We start from the raw sequence: 7,500 nt of genomic DNA, 5'->3' as shown, positions 1-7,500 counted from the left end.
GTGTGGTAATAATGTTGTAATTGGCATAATGTTTTTCCAGTAAGACTCTTCTCTGCTTTAGGCTCATAAATGAAAGAATGTTACATATTTGATGTCTCATATTATGAAATGATATTAATGATGATGAATGTGTGACTGTGGGCATTAGAATGGATCCTGTTGATGGACTGTAACTGTACTGCTAACCCGACATCTAACTCCCTCTAACAATCACCAACAGAGGGAGAGAGAGCGTTACCTTCCATCCCAAAGTCCACCCCGAAGTAAGTACATGTCTCTCTCTATCCTCTATCTTTCTCTCCTCTATATCTCTCTCCTATCTCTTCTATCTCTTCTCTCTCTATATCTCTCTCCTATCTCTTCTCTCTCTATCCTCTATCTCTCTCTCCTCTATATCTCTCCTATCTCTTCTATCCCTTCTCTCTTTATCCTCTACCTCTCTCTCCTCTATAGCTCTCTCTCCTATCTCTTCTCTCTTTCTCCTCTCTCTTCTATCTCTTCTCTCTCTCTCCTTTCTCTCTCTCCTCTATCTCGCTCTCCTATCTCTTCTCTCTTTCTCCTATCTCTTCTCTCTTTCTCCTCTCTCTTCTATCTTTTCTCTCTCTCCTCTATCTCTCTCTCCTCTATCTCTCTCTCCTCTATCTCTCTCTCATCTATCTCTCGCTCTCCTCTATATCTCGCTCTCCTATCTCTTCTATCTCTTCTCTCTCTATCCTCTATATCTCTCTCCCCTATCTCTTCTCTCTTTCTCCTCTATATCTCTCTCTCCTCTATATCTCTCTCTCCTATCTCTTCTCTCTCTCTCCTCTATATCTCTCTCTCCTCTCTATCTCTCTCCTCTCTCTCCTATCTCTTCTCTCTCTCTCCTCTATCTCTCTCCTCTATATCTCTCTCCTCTATATCTCTCTCCTCTATCTCTCCTATCTCTTCTCTCTCTCTCCTCTCTCTCTCCTCTATATCTCTCTCCTCTATATCTCTCTCCTCTATATCTCTCTCTCCTCTATCTCTTCTCTCTCTCTCCCTCCTCTATCTCTTCTCTCTCTCTCCCATCTCTTCTCTCTCTCTCCTCTATATCTCTCTCTCCTCTCTCTTCTCTCTCTCTCCCTCCTCTATCTCTTCTCTCTCTCTCCCATCTCTTCTCTCTCTCCTCTATATCTCTCTCCTCTATATCTCTCTCTCCTCTCTATCTCTCTCTCCTCTATATCTCTCTCTCCTATCTCTTCTCTCTCTCTCCTATCTCTTCTCACTCTTTCCTATCTCTCCTCTCTCTATATATCTCTGCTCTCAATTTAATTAAATTCAAGGGGCTTTATTGGCATGGGAAACATGTCTTAACATTGCCAAAGCAAGTGAGGTAGATAATATACAAAAGTGTAATAAACAATCCAAATGAACAGTAAACATTACACATACAGAAGTTTCAAAAGAATAAAGGCATTAAAAATGTCATAATATTAGTATATATATATATATATATATATATATGTATATATATATATATACATATACAATTTATAACCATATACAATTTATAACACAATTTCCCCAGTAGATATGGGATGATGGCACACTGTGGTATTTCACCCAGTAGATATGGGATGATGGCACACTGTGGTATTTCACCCAGTAGATATGGGATGATGGCACACTGTGGTATTTCACCCAGTTGATATGGGATGCTGGCACACTGTGGTATTTCACCCAGTAGATATGGGATGATGGCACACTGTGGTATTTCACCCAGTAGATATGGGATGATGGCACACTGTGGTATTTCACCCAGTAGATATGGGATGATGGCACACTGTGGTATTTCACCCAGTAGATATGGGATGATGGCACACTGTGGTATTTCACCCAGTAGATATGGGATGATGGCACACTGTGGTATTTCACCCAGTAGATATGGGATGATGGCACACTGTGGTATTTCACCCAGTTGATATGGGATGCTGGCACACTGTGGTATTTCACCCAGTAGATATGGGATGATGGCACACTGTGGTATTTCACCCAGTAGATATGGGATGATGGCACACTGTGGTATTTCACCCAGTAGATATGGGATGATGGCACACTGTGGTATTTCACCCAGTAGATATGGGATGATGGCACACTGTGGTATTTCACCCAGTAGATATGGGATGATGGCACACTGTGGTATTTCACCCAGTAGATATGGGATGATAGCACACTGTGGTATTTCACCCAGTAGATATGGGATGATGGCACACTGTGGTATTTCACCCAGTAGATATGGGATGATGGCACACTGTGGTATTTCACCCAGTAGATTTGGGAGTTTATCAAAATTGGATTTGTTTTTGAATTCTTTGTGGATCTGTGTAATCTGAGGGAAATATGTGTCTCTAATATGGTCAATACATTGGGCAGGAGGTTAGGAAGTGCAGCTCAGTTTCCACCTCATTTTGTGGGCAGTGTGCACATAGCCTGTCTTCTCTTGAGAGCCATGTCTGCCTACGGCGGCCTTTCTCAATAGCAAGGCTATGCTCACTGAGTCTGTACATAGTCAAAGCTTTCCTTAAGTTGGGGTCAGTCACAGTGGTCAGGTATTCTGCCACTGGGTACTCTCTGTTTAGGGTCAAATAGCATTCTAGTTTGCTCTGTTTTTTTGTTAATTCTTTCCAATGTGTCAAGTAATTATCTTTTTGTTTTCTCATGATTTGGTTGGGTCTAATTGTGCTGCTGTCCTGGGGCTCTGTGGGGTGTGTTTGTGTTTGCGAACAGAGCCCCAGGACCAGCTTGCTGAGGGGACTCTTCTCCAGGTTCATCTCTCTGTAGGTGATGGCTTTGTTATGGAAGGTTTGGGAATCGCTTCCTTTTAGGTGGTTGTAGAATTTAAAGGCTCTTTTCTGGATTTTGATAATTATTGGGTATCGGCCTAATTCTGCTCTGCATGCATTATTTGGTGTTCTACGTTGTACACGGAGGATATTTTTGCAGAATTCTGCATGCAGTCTAAATTTGGTGTTTGTCCCATTTTGTGAAGTCTTCGTTGGTGAGCGGACCCCAGACCTCACAACCATAAAGGGCAATGGGCTCTATGAATGATTCAAGTGTTTCTAGCCAGATCCTAGTTGGTATGTTGAATGTTATGTTTTTTATGTCCCTCTAGCTCTCCTCTCTATACCTCTCCTCTCTATATCTCTTATCTCTATCTCTCCTCTCTATCTCTCCCCTCTCTATCTATCTCTGCTCTCTCTCTCTCCTCTCTCTATATCTCCTCTCTCTATATCTCCCCTCTCTATCTGTCCTCTCTCTATCTCTCCTCTCTCTATATCTCCTCTCTATATCTCTCCTCTCTCTATATATCCTCTCTATATCTCTCCTCTCTCCTCTCTCTATCTCTCCTCTCTATATCTCTCATCTCTATCTCTCCTCTCTCTTTCTCTCTCTCTCTCCTCTCTATCTCTCCTCTCTCCCTTTCTTTCTCTATCTCTCCTCTCTATATCTCTCTTCTCTATATCTCTATATCTCTCCTCTATATCTCTATATCTCTCCTCTCTATCTCTCTCTATCGCTCCTCTCTATATGTCTCCTCTCTATCTCTACTCTCTCTCTCTCTCTCTATATCTCTCCTCTCTCTATCTCTCTCCTCTCTATCTCTCCTCTCTCTATCTCTCCTCTCTCTATATCTCTCCTCTCTCTATATCTCTCCTCTCTATATCTCTCCTCTCTCTATCTCTCCTCTCTCTATCTCTCCTCTCTCTATCTCTCCTCTCTCTCTTTCTCTCTCTCATCTGGAAAGTTTCTTCCAGGCAGCATATCATGTTTCAGTCAGGTGCTCTGAAAACCAACACAAGCCTTGCTCCCCTCCTACCGCTTATTTTTGGCAGAATCATGAGGAATTTCTCTGACCCTGTTTTGAGTCCCCGCCCCTCTGACCCCCCAACCCTTTAACCATATCCTATTGGAAGTACTGATGGGCCTACTTATCGGGATCCCCCTGCAGCACCCCTGCCAAACATGCCCTGCCAGTGAATGGAATGGTCCTGGAACTGTCTGTAACAGAGCCCAGTCATAGTGCCACAGTGTGGACAGGACAGTCTGTCTTTCTGTTCTGTTGTCTGTTGACTGGAGAAACCATCCTTTCACAGGGACATGTACAGCACTCATCTGTTCAAACCTGTATTCCACAGAGTCTCCAACCATGAGAAGCGTCTGGATGGGGGGGTCCGGACAAGGGTTGCATGTGTCTCAGGTAGGACCTTCTCACTCTCTCTTTTCACGTCTCCTGGGTTTGGGGTCAGAAGAGGTTTGGGGTCGGAAGAGGTTTGGGGGTCAGAAGAGGTTTGGGGGTCAGAAGAGGTTTGGGGTCAGAAGAGGTTTGGGGTCAGAAGAGGTTTGGGGTCAGAAGAGGTTTGGGGTCAAAAGAGGTTTGGGGTCAGATGAGGTTTGGGGTCAGATGAGGTTTGGGGTCAGATGAGGTTTGGTATTGTACTGGGACTGTGAAGCTGTTGATATGTTGTCTTGTTGGGCTTTGCCATGGTAACAAAATAGTTTTCCACACAGAAGCCTTTACTGAAATGAATATCTGCCATGTTAACTATCCCATAATTGACTGGTTTATTAGTGCATGCAGTGGTGACAGACAGGATGCAGAGATGTCAGTGATGATTGACAGCCCATCAGTCAGCTAGATGTCTGACATGTACTTTGATATGAGCACTCTGATGCTCCGGTGGAGCTGAACACATAGTATGAGTAGAATAGTGAAAGTACATATGGCTCCCTCTTCCTACACAATGTTCACCACATCCTAGTGGGCTGTTGAAGCACTATACAAGCTACATTACATGTTATAGTCTTCTGGTCCTATCTGGCGATGCCTAGGTTGAGTCCCAAATGGGACCCTATCCCCTTTACAGGGCACTATTTTTTACCAGGGCCCATAGCGATCCGGTCAAACGTAGTGCACTATATACAGTAGGGGATAGTGTGACATTTAGACCCATCCCTAGTCATGGTCCCGTTAGAGTGCCCTGCTGGGGACACAGCTCTATGACTGCTGCACCACCACAGAACTACCTGAGGAGGTTTGTCTATCCTTGTTGAAGGTTTACTGTCACACCTGGGAAGGAAAGCACTAAACTGCAGACAACATGGTGTGTCCCTAACATATCACAACAGCAGAGCTTGTACATTGGTTTAGAAACCAGATGTTTTTTAGACCAATCACGGTTGAGGCAGACCAGAGAACATTGCGGAATTGTCTTGTTGTTGTTGTGTAAAGGGCATAACATAGAAGAGTGATGTGGTTTGTTGGTTATCTAGCTGATATATTGGTGCAGTCTGGACTAGATTTAGGTTCACATTTTGGGGGGGATTAATTTATTGGCACCTGTAGAACATCACTATGAATCAACCATCAGTCTGTTATCAGAAGGCTCTGTAGAACATCACTATGAATCAACCATCAGTCTGTTATCAGAAGGCTCTGTAGAACATCACTATGAATCAACCATCAGTCTGTTATCAGAAGGCTCTGTAGAACATCACTATGAATCAACCATCAGTCTGTTATCAGAAGGCTCTGTAAAACATCACTATGAATCAACCATCAGTCTGTTATCAGAAGGCTCTGTAAAACATCACTATGAATCAACCATCAGTCTGTTATCAGAAGGCTCTGTAAAACATCACTATGAATCAACCATCAGTCTGTTATCAGAAGGCTCTGTAAAACATCACTATGAATCAACCATCAGTCTGTTATCAGAAGGCTCTGTAAAACATCACTATGAATCAACCATCAGTCTGTTATCAGAAGGCTCTGTAAACATCACTATGAATCAACCATCAGTCTGTTATCAGAAGGCTCTGTAAAACATCACTATGAATCAACCATCAGTCTGTTATCAGAAGGCTCTGTAAAACATCACTATGAATCAACCATCAGTCTGTTATCAGAAGGCTCTGTAAAACATCACTATGAATCAACCATCAGTCTGTTATCAGAAGGCTCTGTAAAACATCACTATGAATCAACCATCAGTCTGTTATCAGAAGGCTCTGTAAAACATCACTATGAATCAACCATCAGTCTGTTATCAGAAGGCTCTGTAAAACATCACTATGAATCAACCATCAGTCTGTTATCAGAAGGCTCTGTAGAACATCACTATGAATCAACCATCAGTCTGTTATCAGAAGGCTCTGTAAAACATCACTATGAATCAACCATCAGTCTGTTATCAGAAGGCTCTGTAAAACATCACTATGAATCAACCATCAGTCTGTTATCAGAAGGCTCTGTAGAACATCACTATGAATCAACCATCAGTCTGTTATCAGAAGGCTCTGTAAAACATCACTATGAATCAACCATCAGTCTGTTATCAGAAGGCTCTGTAAAACATCACTATGAATCAACCATCAGTCTGTTATCAGACGGCTCTGTAGAACATCACTATGAATCAACCATCAGTCTGTTATCAGAAGGCTCTGTAGAACATCACTATGAATCAACCATCAGTCTGTTATCAGAAGGCTCTGTAAAACATCACTATGAATCAACCATCAGGACCAGACCAGGCCAATGGCACAAATTACAACCAAGGTTACATTTCACCAGCCAGCCAAGTACTGTCTGGCTCTGGCAATACATCCTCACCCCACAGCACCTCATCTATCAACTCAACACTGTGTCAGTGGGCACAGGCCTGTGTGTGTGTGTGGACGTGTTTAACTATTTAACTAATAGTAAACAAACAAACATTTGAACAACTGGGGGCATATTGTTAGTCTCCACAAGGTCAAATGCTATTTCTAGGAGGTTTAGGGTTAAAATTAAACTTAGTGTTAGAATTACTTTAAGGGTTAGGAGCTAGGGTTAAGGTTCGGTTTTTGGGTTAAGGGTAGGGTACGGATTATTATAATAGATCTTTTTTTTAAACATTTATTTAACTAGGCAAGTCAATTAAGAACAAATTATTATTTACAATCTCTCTCTCTCTCTCTCTCTCTCTCTCTCTCTCTCTCTCTCTCTCTCTCTATCTAATGACACCCTATCGGGGCGGCAGGGTAGCCTAGTGGTTAGAGCGTTGGACTAGTAACCGGAAGGTTGCAAGTTGAAACCCCCGAGCTGACAAGGTACAAATCTGTCATTCTGCCCCTGAACAGGGAGTTAAGTTATCAGACGGCTCATGTTCCTAGGCTGTCATTGAAAATAAGAATTTGTTCTTAACTGACTTGCCTAGTAAAATAAATAAAAATCAGGGGAACAGTGGCCTTGTTCAGGGGCAGAAGGACAGATTCTTACCTTGTCAGCCAGGGGATTCGATCCAGCAACCTTTGGTAGCTAGTCCAATGCTCTAACCACTAGGCTACCTGCCACCCCAGGGGTTAGGGGAAATAGGATTTTCAATGGTACTGAATTGTGTGTCCCCACAAGGTTACTGTAGCTGTGCAAGACTGTGTGTGTGTCCTCTTCTTCCTATCTCTCCAGTTTAAATGTCACAGAGCTCTTCCCCCAGTCTC

General features: G+C 42.9%; 1 pseudogene; it reads left to right on the top strand.

Annotated features, from left to right (window-relative positions):
• LOC112242167 overlaps nucleotides 1–7,500 on the top strand; it is a 169,034-nt pseudogene that overhangs the window by 95,717 nt on the left and 65,817 nt on the right.

Source organism: Oncorhynchus tshawytscha, unplaced genomic scaffold, assembly GCF_018296145.1.
Source record: "Oncorhynchus tshawytscha isolate Ot180627B unplaced genomic scaffold, Otsh_v2.0 Un_scaffold_16570_pilon_pilon, whole genome shotgun sequence".
Taxonomy (NCBI): domain Eukaryota; kingdom Metazoa; phylum Chordata; class Actinopteri; order Salmoniformes; family Salmonidae; genus Oncorhynchus; species Oncorhynchus tshawytscha.
Note: the sequence above shows the minus strand (reverse complement) of the source record. Positions and strands in the feature narration are given on the sequence as shown.